Source organism: Chiloscyllium plagiosum, unplaced genomic scaffold, assembly GCF_037043375.1.
Source record: "Chiloscyllium plagiosum isolate Xiang-an unplaced genomic scaffold, Cpla_swu_hap1 HiC_scaffold_28, whole genome shotgun sequence".
Lineage (NCBI taxonomy): Eukaryota > Metazoa > Chordata > Chondrichthyes > Orectolobiformes > Hemiscylliidae > Chiloscyllium > Chiloscyllium plagiosum.
Window position 1 is genome coordinate 9,747,963 of NW_028270166.1, and position 24,259 is coordinate 9,772,221.

At 41.1% G+C, this 24,259-nt stretch overlaps 1 protein-coding gene across 3 annotated transcripts in view; it reads right to left on the bottom strand.

The window, feature by feature from the left end:
• Positions 1-24,259, bottom strand: part of LOC122565424 (guanine nucleotide-binding protein G(I)/G(S)/G(O) subunit gamma-7-like) — a 189,134-nt gene that overhangs the window by 146,284 nt on the left and 18,591 nt on the right. Inside the window, exon 1 of one of the 3 annotated variants that reach the window (XM_087975982.1) lies at positions 18,497-18,585. The exons of 1 other annotated variant lie outside the window; for it this stretch is intronic. The gene's annotated coding sequence lies outside the window, so the exon portion shown is untranslated. Of the gene's footprint in view, positions 1-10,010; positions 10,036-18,496; positions 18,586-24,259 lie in introns of those variants that run through there. One more of the 3 variants, XM_087975983.1, reaches the window with a different exon arrangement.

Consider the following 24,259-nt stretch of genomic DNA (forward strand, 5'->3'; position numbering starts at 1 on the left):
TTAAAAGTAATCTACTCATTGTGCTTCACAGAAAGCACCACATATATACTAAGATCAAGACAAAGTATTTTCCTTTGCTAATTTGAGTTTAAATGCAATCCCTGAATGCGTTACATTAGCTGAGGTTAGCTAATTCAGCATACTGCATAAATTAAAAATAAGTCCTCTGAGTTTTCTGCTGTGCTAAATCTGGAAGTGACCATCTTTAATTAACTATCGGGATCCAAACTACAATTCAAGAGATTGTTTCTTTAGGAAAATAATTTAATGCAGTTGTAGAAAACACCAACTTTGTAATAGAATAGTTTTACAAACAATGAAACATTTGTCACCTGTATCTTTGCATCTGGCTTGAAGTTTTAGGAAAAGATTTATCGCCACTCTAAGGCAAGAATGCGCATTACATTCATTGACATTACTCCTGAACTGTGTGCATCATTTATTTCTCTCCTACAGATTCCAGTTCAAGGATGTGTAATTTAAGCTGGGATATAAAATATAGTGGATTTATGAAACAAATAACTTATTACATCAATTTCTGATGGGGGGGCCTTCATATGGTGAACCTTTGCTGATAGCTGAAGGTGCTAATCCTCAAGAGGCAGCTTTGCTACAAGTGCTGGGCACAAACATTCCAGGTGTCTTTCTTCTAGGTTTGTTCATTTTGTAAGCATCGGTTACTGCAACACAGTGGTGGGCATTGCTCCAGCAAATGTTTCTCCCTCACTAGACATGATTTTCTAGGTGTGATAAATTAATATATAGGCAGTCACACTCAAGTATCTTTGATGTCAAGCTTGGGCACCCCACTTGACGAGACTCTCTTATCATACAGAATGATTTTTGTTTTCTCTTTGGAGGGGAGGGTGAGGAGGAGGGTGAAGTAGATGATAACTTGCAGGTGGTGATGGTATTCCCATACACTGGATGCCTTTGTCCTTCTAGAGAGTGGTCATGGGCTTGGAAGGTGTTGTCCAAGGAGCATTGGTACATTTCCACAATACATCTTGGAAATAGTATAGATCTTTATGGGCCCTGGTGAGACCACACCTGGAGTAGTGTGTGCAGTTCTGGTCTCCAAATTTGAAGAAAGACATTCTGGCTAATGAGGGAGTGCAGTGTAGGTTCACGAGGTCAATTCCTGGAATGGCGGGATTACCTTACACTGAAAGACTGGAGCGACTGGGCTTATATACCCTTGAGTTTAGAAGACTGAGAGGGGATCTGATTGAGACATATAAGATTATTAAAGGATTGGACACTCTGGAGGCAGGAAACATGTTTCCACTGATGGGTGAGTGCCGAACAGAGGACACAGTTTAAAAATACGGGGTAGACCATTTAGGACAGAGATGAGGAGAAACATTTTCACCCAGAGAGTGGTGTCTGTGGAATGCTCTGCCCCAGAGGGCAGTGGAGGCCCAGTCTCTGGGTTCATTTAAGAAAGAGTTGGATAGAGCTCTCAAGGATTGTGGAATCAAGGGTTATGGAGATAAGGCAGGAACAGGATACTGATTAAGGATGATCAGCCATGATCATATTGAATGGTGGTGCAGGCTCGAAGGGCAGAATGGCCTACTCCTGCACCTATTGTCTATTGTCTTTAGTTTGGATGAAATGGTTGACTGGATGTTATTCAATGCTTGATTCATGAGTCAGTTGAAAAAGGTGATAGCTGCTTTCCCAATGTATGTATCAAGTTTTGCATCAAGAGGGATTGACTATCACTATGGATCTAAGGTATTATTAGATGTGGGATCAGGACAGAGATGCAATACCTTGTCCCGTAACACAATGTCTTAATTCTTACAGGTCAGGGTAAACGTAACAGGCAAGTGAAAAATGAATTACACGTCCTTTTAACTGACTACCACCAGAAGCACGGAGTAGTTCTCCGATCAAGACAAATCTTTTTATCTTTGCTTTCAGTCTTGATATTTTGTACAGATTGCCATCTGATCTGGTATGCCAGCAGACCCCTTCCATCTTTTCAAGAGACAAAAAAGGTCAGAAGCATGGAAATGCCAAACAGAGTTTGAGGGATTAGCACACCATCCTGCTTCACTCTTTACCGAGATCATCAGAAGTGGAACCAATCAATTTTACAGTGTAATTTGCTCCTTCCACGTCGACGTGGAAGGAGCAAATTAAACTAAAAAGTTTGCCCAGCAATTTTTCCCAAAATTTGGAAGTGCTGCTCAGCTGATTGGGGTTAAATGATTTACCAAAAGGAAGGTTAAAGCATTACATCCTGATCCTTCTGCTTCTCTTGTAGCTGCAACCTACAGAAGATCATGTCCACAGTGAATTTATTGGTATGGAAGTTGTACTACAGATTCAGTATTTTAATGACCACCCAAACCCAACTATAATCCTTGTGTCACAGGTAAAATACTTAATCTGTTTGGTGACCAAGTGTACTAGAAATGCAGTACAACTGCACTTGTGAAATGAAGTTTTTTGTGTTACAATCTCTTGTTATTTTTGTTTGCATACATCCTACATTAGCCACTTGCTGCAGGGACTACTTTCCAGCAGAGATATTGATAAAAATTGTAGCAATACATGGGACTTTCCACACTTGAGCAGACAACTGGCGTGATGAGGCTGATTCATGTAATCCGTATCAAGAAGTTACAAAGACAGCATCAAGCTGAGGAGATATGAGTCTCACAGGAGCCCCGTTGTTTATTTGATACTTCGATCAGTGAGGACTTAAATCTACTGGAGTTCAGAAGGCGATGCTGATGTTGGTAATTTCAAGTGAATTATTTACAAATGGGGGAAAGAAGAAATAGCAGAGGCATTGAACAAGTTATGTCTGTATTCAGTATAAAGACAAGCTTCACAGCAGAGACAGGAAAGAATGTACAGAATATATGCAGTCTAAAGACAGTAGGTTGCATAGAACACAAATTAATATCGAAGTAGGGGAAAGTATTGAAGACAACGACAAATCCCCAGGTTCTGATGATCTACACCATGGGGTTCCTAAACAGACAGTTAGTGGATGTGCTAGTTCTGATTTTCTAAAATTCCTTGGATTCAGGAATGGTCCCATCAGTTTGCAAGTTAACAAATGTGAGATCATGTTAAGACAAAAAAAAAGAGAGAGAGAGAGAGAGAGAGAGAGAGAGAGAGGGAGGGGGAGAGGGGGAGAGGGGGAGAGGGGGAGAGGGGGAGAGGGGGAGAGGGGGAGAGAGAGAGTAGACTACAGGCCAATTAGAATCTATTAAAAGTTTTAATGCATCTAGAAAAGCATAGCATTAATTGAACAAATCAGTTTGGCTTTACTAAAAGAGAAATCCTCTGATGGGAGTTCCTGAGGATGTAACTGCTAGGATAGATAGTGTTATGATCGTAACTGATGGCATTCCTGAACAAGTTAGATTCCAGGCAGAAATCTGGCTAGATTATATATTTAAATTAACAAAGTGTTCTTTCACGGAAAGATAAATACAAAATACCATGATTTGGTTATATTAAGTTTATTATGCAAAAAAGAAAACAGAATAAAAGCCATGTACATTATAATTTTGAAATATTTAAAAATGTATTATCTTTTACCTCAGCAACAGCACAACTTTATAGTACAGAGAGAATTCACCTATTATAGCTGAGGTTGGCCTTACCTTTGATCAGTGACAACTAAGCTTAGAATCTCAACTTCAAATAACCCCTTCAGGGTTCTAAACCAACACTTCTAGTCTGTAACTTCCAAAATTAAATCCTTACACTGAGGTAATCTGCTTCTGAACAGTTCTAAACTATTTCCTTTTAGGACAAACTGTTTTACACATCTAACTTACAAACATCTGAAATGAAAATAAAACTTGCCAAGATGTGAGCTTTTCCCCTTAGCAATAAACAAAGTTAATGCTCTTCAATCAGGTGGTACAGAGGCTGAGGCAGCAGTGCTAATGCCAGGGACCTAGGTTTGACTCCACACTTGTGTGGCTGTGTGGAGTTTGGACATTCTTCCCCCTGTCTGTGTGGGTTTCCTCCCACAGTTCAAAGATGTGCAGGTTAGATGGATCAGCCATGCTAAATTGCCCAATGTCCAGGGTGTGCAGACTAGGTGGGTTAGCCATGAGGAATGCAGGGTTACAGGTTTAGGGTAGGGGGTGGGTCTGGGTGAGATGTTCTTCTAGTCAGCGTGAACTTGATGCGCCGAATGGCCTGTTTCCACACTGCAGGAATTCTATGACTGTTAAACATATGGTGTAAAAAAAAAACTCCCAATGCAAACAAATTTCAAATATCAAACCAGGAAACCCCTCTGTACACTGGTTTTAAAAAGTGTCATTGCTCTAGAAAAAACCAACGTTAAATCATTAAACCCCCTCCTAGATAGGCTAAAACTTCAAAATTTTTTTTTGAAAAAGACACTCCTTATAGAACATAGAAGAATACAGCGCAGTACAGGCCCTTTGGCCCTCGATGTTGCACCGATCCAAGCCCACCTAACCTATACTAACCCACTATCCTCCATATACCTATCCAATGCCCGCTTAAATGCCCATAAAGAGGGAGAGTCCACCACTGCTGCTGGCAGGGCATTCCATGAACTTACGACTCGCTGAGTGAAGAACCTACCCCTAACTTCAGTCCTATATCTACCCCCCCTTAATTTAAAGCTATGCCCCCTTGTAATACCCGACTCCATACGCGGGAAAAGGTTCACACTGTCAACCCTATCTAACCCCTAATCATCTTGTACACCTCAATCAAGTCACCCCTAAACCTTCTTTTCTCTAATGAAAACAGCCCCAAGTGTCTCAGTCTATCCTCATACGATCTTCCTTCCATACCAGGCAACATCCTGGTAAACCTCCTCTGCACCCGTTCCAGTGCCTCCACATCCTTCCTATAGTATGGCGACCAAAACTGCACACAATATTCCAGATGCGGCCGCACCAGAGTTTTATACAACTGCATCATGACCTCAGGACTCCGGAACTCAATTCCTCTACCAATAAAAGCCAGTACGCCATATGCCTTCCTCACCGCACTATTTACCTGGGTGGCAACTTTCAGAGATCTGTGTACATGGACACCAAGATCCCTCTGCTCATCCACACTACCAAGTATCCGACCATTAGCCCAGTACCCCATCTTTTTGATATTCTTCCCAAAGTGAATCACCTCACATTTAGCTACATTGAATTCCATTTGCCACCTTTCTGCCCAGCTCTGCAGCTTCTCTATATCCTGCTGTAACCTGCCACATCCTTCCTCACTGTCAACAACTCCTCCGACTTTCGTATCATCCGCAAACTTGCTCACCCAACCTTCTAACCCCTCTTCCAGGTCATTTATAAAAATGACAAACAGTTATATCACATTAACATTTGGATTTCCAAAAGGCATTTGGTAAGGTGTTACACAAAGGGGATTGTTGACCAGGTAAGGGCTCCTGGAGTTCAGATCAATAAATTAGCATGCATAAAAGATATATTAATGAAAAGAAAGCCAATAACCTTTACAAACAGGACATTTTCAAATGATAAGCAACGAATGGTGGTGTGCCACAAGGATCAGTAGAGGCCTCAGCTATTTACATTCTATATCAGTGACTTGAATATTTGTGTCTTCACCCAAACTTATGATAAAAGAAAAAAAGATTACAAAGTGATATAGACATGTTAATAAAATGAGAAGAATACTGTAAGAAAGTGGGAAGTTATGCATTCCATCCCAAGAACAAAAAAGCAGTGCTTTTGAAATGAGCCTTGTAAATTGTTGGCATGCAAAAAGACATGGGTGCACTCAGAAGGAATGCAAAAAGTCACAGGTGCGGTAAGCAATTAGGAAGGGAAATGGCATGTTGGATTTGTTGGCAAGGGGTTATACAGGCCTTGCTGAAATTGGATGCAGATTTGGAGACATGCAAATTTAAGACGACAAGCATTGAAGGCATGCAAGGACTTTTAAACAAAAAATCTCTGCAGCAAAATTAGAACCAATGGGTTTTGAAACCCAGATTTACCAGGATGCCTGAAAGCTCTAATGCAAGAAATTGGATAGATTCCAGTGAACCCTATTTGTGCAGCTGTGGATTCCAGTAATATGCAGATGAACTGCAGCAGAGAAGCAGTTTACGTGAGGTTGATTGGTGTGGACTTGAGACAAGTTATGAAAAAAGATCCTCTGCCTTTCAATAATGGTGATTGGTTGTCAGGTGGCTAAAATCTTGGTCTGCAAACAAGACAGCAGCTTTGTCAGATCAAAAAAACCTATCAGATCTGCAGCAACTGAAGACTCCTCTCTGCAGTAAGCTACTTTAAACCTGAAGAAAGCTAAATTTATGTTTCCTTCAAGAGCTTCAAGTTGTGACTTTGACTTGTCAGGGACCTTTCATAAGGGAAATATCCATCCTGCACCAAGGAAAGCACTCAAGAGAAAAGAGGGTCAAGTCAGTAAAATGAGTCAACAGATCTTATGAAGACAGACTATGGAACTTTATTCCCCTCCAATTATGTTTCTTTCCTTTTGTCTGTGCACACTGGTGTGTAAGGGGAGTTTACAAAGGTGCTGAGTTTTAATTTTACCCTTTACTTAATTTTATTTAATTGTTTACCTGTAGCAAGAACGCAGTTAACTGTAATAAAGAGAGATCTTGCTATGTTTAAAAAAAATCTGGTCTGTACTTTCTATCAGAGTCTGAAATTTAGTTTTAGGATTTTTGCATATTTCTTTTCAAAACTTCAGCTTTTGAGATTTCATTAAATCAGGACTGGTAGTAAAGTGAGGTCTCACTAAATTGGCCTCTGGAAATGAAGCTGTCATATGTCAAGGGGCTGAGGAATTTGAACTTTTTAATTCTCTGGAGTTTAGAAGAATGAGAAATCTCAATGAAACATTCAAGATTCTAAAGGGGCTTGAAAGTATAACAGATCGCCTTCACTGGTTGGGTACTCAAACAGTCAATGGTGGTTGGTTAATTCAGTTGGCTGAACAGCTGGCTTGTGATGCAGAGGGATGCCAACAGCATGGGTCCAACTCCTGCACTGCCTGAGGTTACCATATAGATCCTGCTTTCTCAACAACTCTTGCCTGAGGCATGGTGACTCAGATTAAACCCAGCACCAGTACTCTTTCTCCAATGAGAAAGCAGCCCTATAGTCTGCTGCAATTATATATAAAAAAAAGAAACATGATGTGGAGGTGCCGGTGTTGGACTGTGGTGGACAAAAGATTAAAAATCACAACACCAGGCTATAATCCAACAGGTTTACTTGGAGCTGCATGCTTTTGGAATGCTGCTTTTTTTTGTCAGGTAGCTAGTGGAGCGGGATCATAGGACTATTAATTCTGTGTCCTACGATCCCACTCCACTAGCTACCTGACAAAAACAGTGCTCCAAAAGCATGCACCTCCAAGTAAACCCATTGGACTCTCTTTTATAAATCACAACACTAGGTTAATGTCACTGGTCACAAGTGATGTGATGGAGATGAAAAGAAATTACTTCATTCAAAAGGATTGAGAATCTATGGTGCTATACTCTGGAAGGTTGTGGATGCTCCATTTTTGACTACATTTAAATGCTTGCATACATTGATTTTAGGAATCAATTATGCAATTAAAAGTAGGACCTTGGGCAGCATTGCAGAATAGAGACACCTAGGGGTTCAGGTACATAATTCTTTGCAGTTTCCATCACATAGATAGGGTAGTTAAGGCAGCATTTAGTACACTTGCTTTTATTGTTCAGACCTCAGAGTACAGAAATTGCAACGACCTGCTGAGGTTATACAGGATGTTGGCGAATACTGTGTCCAGTTCTGGTCGTTCAGTTATAGGAAAGATGTTAAGCTGGAAGGGATTCAGAAGAGATTTACCAGAATGTCACCAGTAATGAAAGGTTTGAATTAAGACAGGCTGGGAGCATAGGCAAGGTGAACGGCAGGTGTATTTTCCTCGGGTTGGGGATTTCAAGACTGTGGGGAGCGTATTTTGAAAGGAGAGGGGATTAAGATTTTTAAAAAGAGACATGAGGGGCTTTAATATATACACAATGATTAGTGTGTGGAATGAACTTCCAGAGGAAGTGGTGGATGCGGGTATAGTTACAACGTTTAAAAGACATTTAGATAGGTATATAAGAAATATTGAGAGATATAGGCCAAGCACAGGCAGGTAGGACTAGTTTAGTTTGAATTAGGGTCTGTATCCTTGCTGTATGGCTAACAAGGAACATTGAGAAATTGGCAGGAAGGTGGAGTTGAATACCGGTAGTATTAAGTGATGGAGTAGGCTTAACAGGCCATATGCTCTATGCGCCTGTGTTCTTCATCCCTTCATTTGTGACTCAAACATTCTTGTCACATGGCAACTTGAAACCATTCTGCTAAGAAATGGTGTCTATTTGCTAGTATCTCCCATCAATGCTGCTTGCAGGTCAGGCGTGTTTTAGATGTTGAGTTTTTGCTATGCATCGTGCAAACTTTGCTTTTTTTTTGGAATCTCAGATGCCATCTCAGTTGAATAGGTCTCAAACCAACCCACATTAGGAATTTAATTTTGACAAGATGATGCCTTTAAAAGTATTCTTTTGTAGGATGCAAGTATTGCTGGCTTTATTGCCCATCCCTAATTGCCCTTGAGAAGGTGGTGCCAGAGATATTCTTGACTTGTGCCTTGTGAACAGGTTTTGGGAATCAGGAGGGGCAGTATTCCTAGCCTCTAACCTGCTCCTTTTAGGCAAAATATTTATGTGGCAGATCCAGTTAATGAATATCTCAAGCATGTTGATAGTGGGGGAATTCAGTGATGGTAACCCCACTGAAGGTCAAGGACAGTGGTTAGATTGTTTCTTAATGGCAATAGTCTCCAGAAGTTCTGGAGAGATGAAGCTCATCCACACTAACATGGACATTTCCAAACAACCCTTTAAGGATTACTACCCACTAGTGAGTATAAAGTATTGGTATTTGGCATCATCATTTGTACAAGGGATATGAAGCATGGCAGTCTGACATACCTGGAACAATGAAACGTGTTACTTTTTCAGTAGCAGATAAGAAGTGTCAAACTACACACTGGCAGCTGGAGAAACTACAGAAATATTCACAACTTTAACTTTACCTCTTCCTACAGTTCTTTGTATTTGCTCACTAGTCACTGGACTCAATCCAGAAACCCAAGCTAATGTTCTGGGGATTGGAGCTCAAATTTCATGATGATGGATCGTGAAATTTGAATTTAAAAACATTGCTCAATGAAAAAAAATGTCACTTGATTGTCATAAAAACCCACCTGATTCACTATTGTCCTTTAGGGAAGGAAATCTGCTATCCTTACCTGGCCTATATCCAGCTCCCATCCCACAACAGTGTGGTTAATTAACTGTCACTGGGCACTTAGGAATGATAAATAAATGCTGGCCTAGCCAGTGACACCCATATTCCATAAACTTAAAAATTCACTAAAAACACAAGGTAAAAATTTAGACTTAAATTTTGCAATTGCACTTTTGAACTGAACTAATAAACATTGGCATGCCTTGGGTTGATGATTTGCTCAACAATTTGCACATCACCTTTAAAAGTCTCTGTCTGGGTGTAGCCTCCATCACTGGAGGAAAACTAGAACAGCCTAGCACAGCATTCAATTACCAAGTCTGGCTGACCACGAATTTCTATTGGGTATTTGGCTTTTCTGAAAAACCCTTCTGCAATTGTAAGATCACTTGTTTAATAAAGATGTGACTAAACACTCCTCCTTTACTCTACTGGTGTCCTTGAGACCATTCATGTCTGTTCCTCACCCCCTCCACCTTCAACCCAATGTTCCAGCCCTGAATTCTTCTCTCCAAAATCTTCAACCATACCATCCAAGCACTGATTTCATCCACAGGGTTGATTCCAATCCCCATGATCCCATTCTCACCCAACTACTTACCATCTAACTTTTGTCTGGCCCCTGAACTAACAGCTATTGTGAAGTCCCATCTATTAACCTGATCCCCTCTTTTGAAACTCATCTGCAAAATATATATGCCTTACCTCAAATAGCAGTCCATGCAAAATATAGGCCTAGTTCCAAATTCTCTCCAAATTCCTTGAACACAAGGCCACTTCCATTATCTCCATCCTCTCAGAAACCAAGTGATTCATCCCAAATCAAATTCTGTGCTTCTGCATCAAAACAGTAATATTTAAATATGACTGCTGCGCATTATCTACATAGAGGTGCCATCATTCACAAATGAGGTCAGCTTCTATATTTATACTGACATCTGTATTGTCAGAAATCTGATAACTGGAAAAAACCCAAAGCTATAATTGTCTATTACAAATGCAATTTCTCTCAATCATCTAAACCTTGGGCTCCATGGCAAAATGTTTACTAACTGAAAGTTGAGCTGCCAAACATGCATCCTCCCCATATTATTGTCACTTCTAAACTGAAGTGCTCTGGCACTCTGGACCAGCATCACATTCTACCCCTCCAAACTTCAGATTTCACTTACTACCCAGGAATGCTGCAGATGTATTCCTCCAAATGAAAAGACAATTCCTGTGAGGACAAAGGATTAAATCATGAACTGTTCTTGATTGTCAAGGTCAAGCAGTGATCCAAATTTTAAGAAATTGGATGAAAGGTTCCTTAATTGGAGAAATTGCAGCCACTGTCTTCTTACTGGACCTACCCCACTCAAGACAAAACCATTTAAACCCCATGTCAGTTAAGGTAACTATTTCACAGAACTGTACAGCTGCACCAATGCCGACCTTAAATTAGAAGTGAAAGTTTAAATTAAAAGTAAAATAGATTTCCAACTTGCATGTTATGGATGAGACCAGACCCCCCCCCACCCCCGCCATCAAAACATCAAGGTAGCTCAGACCCTAAATTTTCTAGTTGTTTTAAGAAAGTATTCCAGGAGTGATGCAGCTGGCCCAACTGCTGAGTTTTAAAACAGAACAATTTATTTGCAGGAACAAACAAAAGAGAACAGAATATAGAATAAACTATCCAAAAACCCAGATTATGCCTATTAAATAATGTTGCATTAAATCATGAACATATTTAAAATTAAATATACTGGTCCAAATTCTTGCAACAAGCCCCATAAAACACCCTTGGCAAAAAAAAGGTAAAAATCAAACATGGTCTTACAGGAGGGAGATGGCAGAGAGATTCAGCATGGAACACTTTCCACGTAGCTGTTCCTTTGACCAGCAGCCTCAAAAAACTGGCTGCTTGCTAAACCAAACCAAAGAAAAGCTGGACTGGAAGCACAAGCCAAACCCCTCTCACTGAACAAGTCTTTGTTTAAAAACTTCAAGATAATAAACCCAGACATTTGAAATCTATGAGTTTACACCCCCTCAAAAACCTCAAAGGACAACTTAACCTTGTTAGAGGAGCAGCAGGTCACAGGAGGGGGGGGGTGGGGGAAGGGAGGGGGGAAAGAGGAGGGGAGGGGGAAGAGGGAGGTCATCATCATCTGGTCTGTTCTATGTGACTGCAGCATGACAGAGAGTGTGGTTGATTCAATTATCCTCTGAAATGGCCTAGTAAGTCATTCAGTTGTATCACTACAAAGTCTCAAATGAATGAAACCAGGTGGACCACTTGGCATCAACCTGAAAAGACAATGGCAGAAACACTCCTGTCAACCCTGCAAAGTCCTCCTCAGTAACATCTGGAAAGTAATGTCAAAATTGGGTTAGCGGTCTCAAGCTTGTCAAACACAACTTGACAGTCATTGTTACAATCATATTCACCATCCCTGATGCCTTGTCTCACCAGCAGAACAGACCCAGGAGGTGGTGGCATTGTGACTTACAGTCAGGAGGGAGTTGCTCTGAGAGGCCTCGACATTAATTCTGGATCCCATGAAATATCAGCTTCAGGTTAAACATGGATAGGGAAATCCTGCTGGTTACCATGTACTGACCTCCCTCTGCTGATAGATTAGTACTCCACATTGAACAACACTTGGGGAGGAAGCACTAAGGGTAGCAAGGGAAAAAAACCATACCCTGGATGGGTGATTTCGAAGTGTCCAAAAGTGGCTTGGCAATAATGCTGATCAAGCGAGGCAGGTCTTAAAGAACATAGGACTGGGTCTTCAGCAGGTGGCAAGGGAACCATTGCAGAGATCATACTTGATCTCATCCTCACAAATCTGCCAGCTGCAGATGCATCTCTCTACAACTATATCAGTAAGAGAGCGTCACCACAGTACAATCCTTGGAGACCATGTCCTGTCTTCATACTCAGGATAACCTCCTTAGTGTTGTGGCATTACCACCATGCTAAACAGGACAGACTTTGAATGGATTTGGCAACTCAAGACTGGGCACCTATGGAGGTGCTGTGGACCATTAACAGAGGAGAAAATTGTACCCCAGCACAATCTGAAACATGGCGGCCTGGCATATCTCCAAGACCATCAAGCCAAGGGATCAACCTTGATTGAATAGAGTGTGCAGAAGAGCATACCAGGAACACCACTGGACATACCTGAAAGTTAAGTGATAACCTGGTAAAGCTACTAAAAAGAACTACTTGCTGCTTATGCTGTGTGACATGCAAGTGATAGACAAAGCTAAGTCCTGCAGTCCTGCCATATCTAGCACTGAATGTTGTTAGTGGACACAAAACTCTTTCACAAATATCCACATCTTCAACAATGGAAGAACGCAGCACACTAGTGCAAAAGACAAGACTGAAACAGTCACAGCAATCTTTATGCAGAAGAACCAAGTGGATGATCCATCACTGCCACCTTCAGTGGTCCCTAGCATACAGATATCATTCTCCAGCTAATGGAATTCACCCCACATGACACCAAGAAACAGTTGGAAAAACTGGATACTGCAAAGACTATGGACCCAGACAACATTCAGGCAATAGTGTTGAAGATTTATGGTTCAGATATTGTCGCTCTTGTCATCAAGCTCTTCCAATACAGTTGTAACACTGGCTTCTACCTAACAACGTGGAAAATTACTCAGGTATGTCCATACACAAAAAGCAGGACAAATTCAATCTAGCCATTACCACCACCCCATCATTCTACACTCAATCAGTTAAATGCTGAAAGGCGTCAGAGAGTGTGCAGTCACCTGCTCAGTGAAAAGATTAAGAATGGTGCTGGAAAAAGCAGCATCCAAGGAACAGGGAAATCGTTTCAGGCAGGAGTCCTTCATCAGGAAGGAGGCTGGAAGCCTTGGGGTGGAGAGATAAATAGGTGGTGGGGCTGGGGAGAAGGTAGTTGAGTGTGCAATTGGTGGATGGAGGAAGGAGTAAAAGGTGATAGGTCAGAGAGGAGGGTAGAGTGGATGGGGGGGGGTGGGAGGAAAATTGACAGGTGGAACAGGTCATGAGGATGGTGCTGAGCTGGCAGGTTGGAACTGGGGTAAGGTGGTGGGAGGGGAAATGAAGTAACTGGTGAAAAATTAGGAAAATGAGGAAGCTGCTCAGATGCTGCCTGACCTACTGTGCTTTTCCATCACTCGAATCTTGACTCTAATCTCCAACATCTGCAGTCCTCACTTTCACCTTTCACTTGCTCAGCGACACCCAGTTTGGGTTTTGCCAGGGCCACTCTGTTCATGACCTCTGTGCATCCTTGGTTCAAACATGGACAAAAAGCAAATTCCAGAGATGAGTGAGAGTGACAGCACTTGACATCAAGGAACCCTAGCAAAACTGGAATTAATTAGCAGAGGACAAACTCACGGCTGATTAAGGTCATATCTATCACATAGCTCCACGACATCTCTGCGTGTGTTCCTCAGGGTAGTGTTTTAAGTACAAGCATCTTCAGCTGCATCAATAACCTTCCCTCCATCATAAGGTCAGAAGTGGGGATGTTCACTGACTATACAACGTTCAGCATCATTCGCGATTCCTCAGCTATTGAAGCAGTCCACGTTCAAATGCAACAAGATCTGGACAAAATCCAAGCTGGGGTTGACAAGTAACATTTGCATTTGCGTGGTGCCAATGACCACCTCCAATAACAGACAGACAATCTAATTATTACCCCAAATGGTGTTAGCATTAATGAATCTGCCACTACCAAGATCCTTGGTGTTACCATTAACCACAAAATCTCAACTGAATTCACCAACTAAATGCAATGGCTACAACAGCAAGTCAGAGATTAGGTTTTGATAATGCAAATAAGGACAAGACTAACACAATTAATGGTAAGGCCCTCAGTAGTGCTGTACACCTAGCGACACCTAGGAGTTCAGGTACATAGTTCTTTGAAGCTTACATCACAGGTAGACAGGGTGGTTAAAGTGATATTTAGAACGCTTACAATTCATTACTCCAGAACAGACCTCACCAATGTCATGTACTCAATGATCTGAGCAGTATGTGCAGTTCTAGTTGACCTGTTATAGGATGCTATTAAACTGGAAAGAGTTCAGAAGAGATTTGCCAGGATGTGCCCAGGAATGGACAGTGAAATAAAAATTAGATCGGCAGGCTGGGACTTTTTCCACTGGAGCATAGGAGATGGAGAGGAACTCTAGAGATTTATAAAATCATGAGCGGTATAGATAAAAGTTGAATGACAAATGGTCTTTTTCCTAGTGTGGAGGACTTCAAGACTGGGGAAGTATTTTTCAAGTGAAAAGAGAAAGATTTTTCTTTAAAAGAAAAAAAGGGCATGAAGGCATCTTTTTATTTAAAAATAGGAGTGGTTCATGGAGGTGCAATGAACTGCCAGAGGAAGTGGGAGATCCAGTTACAACATTTAAAAGTCATTTGGATTAGCTAAAGAATAGGAAAGGTTTGGAGAGATATGGGCCAAAGCCTAGGCAGGTGTGAACTATTTGGCGTGAAGGGTCTATTTCCATGCTGTATGACTATGACTCTGAAAATGCAGTCCTTCAATCTATTAAACTGACACAGTTACATGCATATGCAACAAATTCAAATTAAGATGTTAAAACACAGGGATATAGTTTACATGAACTTAAAATGTGCAGTGGCACATACTACACTTTAAATGAGCAAAACATAAGACTTGTGATGGTTCATAAGACTTATGAGCCATGCAACTTGATGCACTAAACACCATATTGCCTATTGTCCATCTACTAACTAGCATGGGCAGGTTTTATTGTTGGAAATACTCACTTTAGTACCCAGACTTTAGGGAATTTCTAATCTTCAAACCTTTTGTTATTATTTTTCCTCTATCACTTCTTTGAAGTGATACTAAGATAGCATATAAAAGTTTCAACAGCAATTTATTTTTAAAAGAGATTTACATGTCTTCCTTTTAGAAATTTCCCCCTTGGGAAAACAAAGTTAGTACTGAACAATTTGAACTGAAAAGGACAGAACAACAAAAATTTTAGATGCAGAAGTTTTTGCAGCATTACTAGAAAAATAAGTATTCCCATAAAGAACTCAAAGTTGGAGACAGGAGGACAACTTGGAAACTGGTGAGTTACATCAATTTTTAGTTTAATCGTGTAACTTGTCCTTCAATATTCAGAATAGAAATAACTTTCTGGGCAGAACAATCCTAAAACATCTAAAAACAGTGGAACAGAATTAGTTCAGGAATATATTTAGAAGGAAAATGGCTTTGAAAATGTTAACTTCAAGAAACAATTCGTTCCAATAGATGGCGTTGTCATACAACAAAAAAAAAGGCAGACTTCAGTTTAGAAAATGATTGGTCTCAAAACCAAAACAACAGCGCCCCAGTCTGATGAATTGTAACATGGTAACACATAAAACAAAAGAGAAAAATGTCCAAAAACATGACTTTGCTTCGACCTGGAGTTCAATACAGGATATAGAAGAGTCAGTTTCCAAATGATCTACAGACCAAAAAACAGTTATACTCCAAATCAGTGTCCCCTGTAAGGCCTGCAACACGGACAAACTATAATAGATTCCCTATCTATGGCAAAGGTCCGCACATTCCAGATCCTGACGATTAGAAAACAAACATCTCTATGCAGACGATGTGTAAAGAGGAATGAGTGTAGGAGTTTACACTATTTTAAACAAAATTTGGATTGGAAAATCCAGACATTCACCAGGAAGCAAAGTAATTTTAAGAAAACACAACGTAGTTTTCTCTTGGTAGCCATTGCCAGAAATGACTCCAATTCAATTTCACTTTCATTTCTTTACTTGGTCCCTTAAGTACCAAAACTACCAGGGATGTGTAGGTTAGGTAGATTAACCAGAGGAAATGCAGGTTTACAGGGATAGGGTAGGGGGATGAGTCAGGTTGGGATGCTCTTCAAAGTTGGTATGGATTTTAAATGGACTGAATGGCCTGTTTCCACAACTGTAGAAGTGTTATATGCCATTTTTAAATAAATTGCTTAAGGCTTATTTCACAGTTTGGATAGGTAGAGACTGGTGTCAAACCCATTGCATAAAATTTAACTATAACGTTCACTTTTATAATGTACAGAATTTCTCTCTCCCTGATGTCCACTTGACTTCCACTCCATGCTTGATTAAAGACTTGAAAATAGATACTCTTTCCACAGAAAAAAAAAGCAACAAGTGTCAGAGTGGAGGCTAACACTACTCCATATCACTCTGAAGTTGTCAGAAGTGGAACTGTCAAACGTGAAGTGGAAAGTCTCTCTTGGACAGTCCTTCTGTGCTGAGTGTTGAATGTCTTAATACAAAAAAAAAGGAAACGTATCTCCTGATCCCGCCCCAGCCACAAGAGATGATCACATCCACAGTTCATCTGATAAGGAAGTTGCATTGTGCTTCTGGTGAACCTGGTCTCCAAGTTTGAGTATTTGAAGTACAGTATAGTCTTAACAAAGACCTTCCTTGTGACACTAAGTGAGACATCCCTATGTTGTTACAACCCCCTCCAACATTTTTGTTCTTGAGCCAGGAGACAATTTTGGCAATTGAACATCTCCTGTGGAATGGAAGCTACTTTCCAGTACTGTAGTAGATCACAGATGTGGAAACAAATGGGACTTTCCATACTTCAGCAGTTCATCTGGAATTCCATCCTTGTCAGGTGCCTCTGTTTTATAAACAAAAGTCTACGGCCTTCTCAAGTTCAAGTGATGAGTTTATATTAACTCATTCAAAGGAAGCAAAGGGAAAGCATCGAGCACCTCATGTGCACAGCTCAGTGATACCTAGCACAACAGAACAAGCATTCTCTCTGAGCACATCACCATCAACGTCAGAGGGAGGAATCTGGTAATGGCAACTGCAAGCTTTGTTTAAAAAGTATCTTACCTGAATAAATCAGCAACTTAGTGAAAGCTGGATTTTTATTTACTTATTTTCTACCAACTTCTGAAAATTAAAAAAAACAGACCCAGAGGCCTCAAATCCTTACAAAACCCAAAAAAAGGGACTTTTGCTCGTACTTCAAAGTTTTGCAAAAACTAGTGTTTAAAATGAAGTGTTGTATCAATTAGGTGGAACGGCAAGCAGCATTCTAGTTTAATATATAGGTATTTCCATAGCACAGAATTTGACCTGTTACACAAATACAAAAATCCCACTTTTCTCCATGTTTAAATATGGTTTAAAATAATTCACATCACGTTTGATGAGACAAGACAATTTAAGAGAATATTTTAAATAGACAAGTAACTGAAAGTAGAACACATTTCAATGTTCCTTCCATAAAGGATGCCATTAACCCATCCTCGACACAAGTAGAAGGCATATCACTAAGGAAAGCGTAACATATAAAGAAGTTGTTGTGGTTCTGTTCACCGAGCTGGAAATTTTTGTTGCAAACGTTTCGTCCCCTGTCTAGGTGACATCCTCAGTGCTTGGGAGCCTCCTGTGAAGCGCTTCTGTGGTGTTCCCTCCGGCATTTATAGTGGTCTGTCCCCAGTGGTGAGGACCCGAAGGACCCGATACCCAGCATGAGCAAAACTAATGTAGTGTACAAAATCCCATGCAAGGACTGCACAAAACACTATATACGACAAACAGGAAGACAGCTAATGATCCGCATCCATGAACATCAGCTAGCCACGAAACGACCCGACCAGCAATCCTTAGTAGCCACACACGCAATCGACAAGCAACATGAATTCGACTGGGACAACACTACCATTATAGGGCAAGCCAAACACAGAACAGCCAGAGAATTCCTAGAGGCATGGCACTCATCCACAGAGTCTAAACAAACACTTCGAAATGGACCCAATATACCGGCCACTACAGCGGACAGCTGAAACTGACAACCAGAAGCGGCAGGGACAGGCCACTATAAATGCTGGAGGAAACACCACAGAAGCGCTTCACAGGAGGCTCCCAAGCACTGAGGATGTCACCTAGACAGGGGACGAAACGTTTGCAACAAAAATTTCCAGCTCGGCGAACAGAACCACAACAACGAGCACCCGAGCTACAAATCTTCACCCAAACTTTGAATATAAAGAAGTTTTGAAACATGACAAAAAAAATGACAAACCAGAATTGTTAATTCCACTGTATTTAGCCAGACAATTACATGAAATGAGTATTTTTACAAAGGAAATGCACTCACTCAAATTACTTTTGTGGGGGGGATAAATTAAAAAAAACTTTGCCTAGGAGACAAAAATTGCTGGAAGAGTTCTGTAGGTCTGACAGCATCTGTGGAGAGAAATCAGAGTAAAGGTCGAGTGTCACTTTCTCAGAACTGATTGTGTTTATAATTTACAGCATTCACAGTTTTTTTGGTTTTTATTTTCCAAGGAAATTAGATTGCTACACTCAATGCATACATGCCTGCAAATGGAATAAGTTGTTTATACATAAAACAGTGGTGTGCAACACAGACCACAATTTTACACATCTATTTTACTGGGTGGAAAATCACATGCTGGGATAAAAGGAGAAAGCTATTCCAGAAGGTTTATAGTCACAAATACTTAGTGAAAAGGGGAATACTGAAAACCAAAACAAAGGCTTATGACAGTCTGTAGGCAGTCCCGACTGCATGCATTTACTTCTTATGCCACACAGATGAAGAGATCAGCATCTGGAATTCTGAACAGTCAGCATAAATCAAAACTTGTAGTTTAGGCTCTTATGCTTTGGTCAAGATTCAGGACATTGTACATAAGCACACTTGTATGCTAAGATATATGTTGTGGTTCTGTTCGCCGAGCTGGGAATGTGTGTTGCAAACATTTCATCTCCTGTCTAGGTGACATCCTCAGTGCTTGGGAGTCTCCTGTGAAGCACTTCTGTGATGTTTTCTCCAGCATTTACAGTGGTTAGTTTCTGCCGCTTCCGGTTGTCAGTTCCAGCTGTCTGTTGCAGTGGGTCGGTATATTGGGTCCAGGTTGATGTGCTTATTGACTGAATCTGTGGATGAGTGCCATGCCTCTAGGAACTCCCTGGCTGTTCTGTTTGGCTTGTCCTATAATAGTAGTGTTGTCCCAGTCGAATTCATGTTGCTGGTCATCTGCGTGTGGGGCTAAGGATAGCTGGTCGTGTCGTTTTGTGGCAAGTTGGTGTTCATGGATGCGGATAGCTAGCTGTCTTCCTGTTTGTCCTATGTAGCATTTTGTGCAGTCCTTGCATGGGATTTTGTACACTACATTGGTTTTGCTCATGCTGGGTATCGGGTCCTTCGTTCTGGTGAGTTGTTGTCTGAGAGTGGCTGTTGGTTTGTGTGCTGTTGAGTCCTATTGGTCGCAGTAGTCTGGCTGTCAGTTCGGAAATGCTCTTGATGTATGGTAGTGTGGCTAGTCCTTTGGGTTGTGGCATGTCCTCATTCCGTTGTCTTTCCCTTAGGCATCTGTTGATGAAATTGTGGGGTATCAGTTTTTGGTGTTATTGTATAGGTGTTCTTCCTCTTTTTGCAGTTCTGGTGTACTAGTGTGTTGTGGCCCTTTTGAACAGCGTCTTGATGCAACTTCTTGTGTGTGTGTTGGGGTGGTTGCTTTCATAGTTCAGGACTTGGTCTGTGTGTGTGGCTTTCCTGTATACCAGAGGTGAATTCTCAGTTTGGTGTTCTCTGTACCATCACGTCTAGGAATGGGAGTTGGTTGTCCTTTTCTTCCTCTCCAGGGAATCGGATTCCTGTGAGCGTGGCATTGATGATCCGGTGTGTATTCTCTATTTCTGTGTTTTTAATGATTATAAAGGTGTCATCCACATATCTGATCCAGAGTTTGGGTTGAATTTGTGGCAAGACTTTGTTCTAACCTTTGCATTACCGCTTCTGCTATGAGTCCAGAGATGGGTGAGCCCATGGGTGTGCCGTTGATTTGTTCATATATATGGTTGTTGAATGTGAAGTGTGTTGTGAGGCACAGGTCCAGTAGTTGGGAGTATGCAGTCTTTGTTGATAGGTTCCTGGTCTTGTTGTCTGTTCTGTACGTCCAGCAGGTCGTCTATTGTTTCGTCGATAGAGGTGAACAGTGTCCTTACATCAAATGAGACCATAGTTTCTTCCTTGTCTATATGTATATTTCTGATGTCGTCCAAGAATTCCTGTGTTGACTGTATAGTGTGTCTGGATCTGCTGATCAGGTGTTTCAGTTTCTGCTGTAGTTCTTTAGCCAGTTTGTGTGATGGTGTCCCTGGTAGTTATACTATGGGTCTGAGTGGGATGTCTGGTTTGTGCACTGTAGGTAGTCCATAGAATCTGGGGGTGTTGTTGCTTTCGGTTTCATTCTCTGTAGGTCAAACCTGGTTATCTGTCCGTTTTTTTGTAGGTTCCTCAGGTGTGTTGTTTATCCTATTGGTGAGCTGTGGGGTGGTGTCAAACTCCCTCTTTTGGTAGGTGTTGGTATCTGTAAGTAGTTGAGCTTTTTGGATGTAGTCTGCTTTGTCCAGGATGACAGTCATTCTGCCTTTATCTGCTGGTAGTATGATTACCTGCTTATCGTCTTAGTGCTTTTAGTGCTTCCCTCTCCTTGGTGTTGAGGTTACGTGTTTGTCTTTTCCTGGTTATCAGGGGTACGATACTTTGTCTCACTGTTTGTTGCGTCTCTTCTGTCAGTCCATTGTTTCAGAGTGTGCATTCTAGTGCTGCTAGAAAATCTGCTGTCTTGGCATCCCTGTGGTTGTAGTTGAGTCTCTTGGCCAGTATTGTTCTTGCTGTGTCTGAGAGTTGTCTGTGGGAGAGGTTTCTAACCCACGAGTGTGTTGTGGTGTCCTCTCTGTTGTATTAGTTTGGCCATTTTTTCTTTTAGTGCCTTTTTTCACAGTGTGTGGTCCTGTTCTGTATTATGGTGATGGCCTGTTCTATGGTCCGGGTCCATTCCTGATTGGCCACTGCAGCGGACAGCTGGAACTGACAACCGGAAGCAGTAGATACAAATCACTCAATGCCAGAGGAAACATCACAGAAGCGCTTCACAGGAGGCTCCCAAGCACAGAAGATGTCACCTAGACAGGGGACGAAACGTCTGCAACACAAATTCCCAGCTCGGTGAACAGAACCACAACAACGAGCACCCGAGCTACAAATCTTCTCCCAAACTTTGTACAAAGATATATATCTAGAGGACACTAGGCTCAGGGTACTCCAAATTAGCTTGGCAATTGTCGCGGTTATTTTGAAAGATAATACTTTGAGCTTAGTGAACAGAAACTTGGATCAAAGTAGTAAAACTACTTGGGCAGGTGACATCATTCTAAAAACTTTTACTCAAAAATATATTACAACCCCAAATTAACAACAAAAGATAGTTGAAGTTAACCAAAACATTCACTTTCCAACCAAATGTGCCTACATAAAGTAAACTTTCAAAAGGTGATCAAAGGAATAAAATAATCAAATTTATTTTCATTTACTCACCCTAGCCACCAAGACACAAAACAGTTCTTAAACTTGCATTAGGCTCAAACTCAGTACAATTATATTCAATATATTGTCAGATTGATTGAATCATTGTGCAGGGTTTTTTTCCCCCCTCTCCCAACCCCCAAATATAAAAAAAAAACTTCACTACAGCTTGGCAGTCAGTTTACTGTCCTTGGACTAAAAACATTGGAAATGGATAAGAGGCAAGAGGGTTCTGTAATTTGGACACATTCTTTAATTTCTAGAAGATAATTCATTAACACTGTATATAATGTCCACTGGTCTTAAACCAAATATTTTCAACAATTCCAGATTATTCTAATGACCAAACCTAACAGCAATCTAGCCAAATGAAATATTTAAATTTGAAGAAAGTAAGGAGCCAAAACAATCACAAGAATAAGCGTTTCATTTTCTCAACAACAGATAGTGGAGCTTATACTTGTATAAGCTATGGAATCAGTTTTGCAGTTAAAAACAGAAGTTGAAGCATCAATAAGGAGAGTTGGAGCCAGTTAAAATAGAAGGGAAGAGTAGCTTCACAGTCAGGAGCAATGAGAAGATTTGAATTGTCAGTTAAATCAGCAACTGAAGAAGGAGATCAGCTCAAGCAATTTGTACACATTAGTGCCTGCCTGTACAGTAGAACCTGGTCAATCATCCTGGCTATTCCAGTCATGGGCAAAGACTTTGCCCCACAAGGACCATTGCGCCCTATTCAGCATGCAACCCAACACAAAGAATTCACATCTAAAAATGTTTCACCCCCTCAGAATAGTGTTTGAAAACTGGGACATCAGGACCCTCACTGACAATTCCAGCAACAAACTTGAATTGCTATCATGGCCAGAGAATTCTGGGATTATGACAGTGATTGCCTCAAATAAGACACAGTCGGTGGGCCAGCTCAAAAGAACAAAGTAGCAAATACACACACACTCTGCTGGAAGGGCAAATCCAACATCAGCACAAATTTTACAGGTTGGTTTTGCCATTAAATAACTAGTTGACTAATTCAGGATGTTTGCATCACCTGTGCCACAACAGCTAATGAATGTTAGACTGAAATAGGTGATTTCAGTTCATCTCCATTAGCTGCAGGAAATTTACTGTCACCAGACCGAAGGTCAGCCTACTCAAAGTCAGTGAGCATCGCCGGGTTGGCTGTGAGGCAATGAACAGGAACCACAATGTTCACAATTCCTGATGGGCCTTTAAACCCTGGTAAGCAGAACATGTAAGGAGGCGAGGTTTCTCTATCAGGAAATATTAAAACTAGTTGGAGCTACTGAAATGCAATCATAAGACACCAATCAACAGGAAAGAAAAGATTTACAGAAAATTAATGGCAGATGTTGAATACAAAACCAGTGATCTAGAAGAACAAATGATGGACAGATAAAATGGCAGAAATTCAACAGCTTGCAAACAGCCCCAACGTGCATGGATTCTTCAGCACAACCAACACCAACGACAGCCCAACCACCCAAGGATCTATTCAGAGACAAGGCCAGTAGCATTCAGCATGTGTTTGAAGAAATACTTAAAAGAATCTTCGTTCAGTTCTAGTAATGGGAGCTTTTGACCACATCCACAGCATGTTATATGCCACCACATCAGGAAAAGTAATGGAAGTCATCAACAGCCTGATCAAGCAACACTTGCTTAGAAATTACCTGCTCACTGACACTCCGTTAAGCTTCAATCAAGGCCACTTGCTCCTGGCCTCAATACTGCATTCATTCAAAATGGACAAAAAAAAGAGCTGAATTCCAGAAGTGACCAGAGGTGTGAGTTCCCTTAACATCAAGGCACATTTGGAGGACTGTGGCATCATGGAAGCCTAGTAAATAACTGACAATGGGAACGGGGGGGGGGGGGAGAAGAGAAGACTCTCCACCGACTCAGTCAGACCTGTCACAAAGGAAGATAAATGTTGGAGGTCAGTCATTTCAGCTCCAGAAAATTTCTGCAGGAGTTCCTCAGGGTAGTGTCCTCGGTGCAAACATCTTCAAGGCGCTTCAATGACCTTCGCTCTTTCATAATATAAGAAAGAATGTTCACTAGTGACTGCACAATGTCCCAACCCCTCAGATACTAAAGCAGCCCAAATCCAAATACAACAACAAATCTGGACTAACAAGTGGCAAGTGACATTTACATCAAATGCTATGTCCATTTCCAACAAGACAGAATCTAACCATAACTTTGGACATTCACATGCATTAATATCACTGATCTCCACTAATACCTGGGGGTTGCCAAAACCAGAAACTGAACTGGACTAGCATTACAAATTCAGTGGCTACAAGAGGTCAGAGGCTAGGAATTGTGCAGCATGCAACTCGCCCTTCTTCAACAAATGGACTACAGTGGTTCGGGGTGGCAGCTCAACACTTTCTCAATGTTATTAAGAATGGGCAATAAATGCTGCCCCTGCTAGTGATGCCCACATCCCCATAAATTAGAAAAACAGGCATAACCCCCAGCCCAATGAGATTGAAA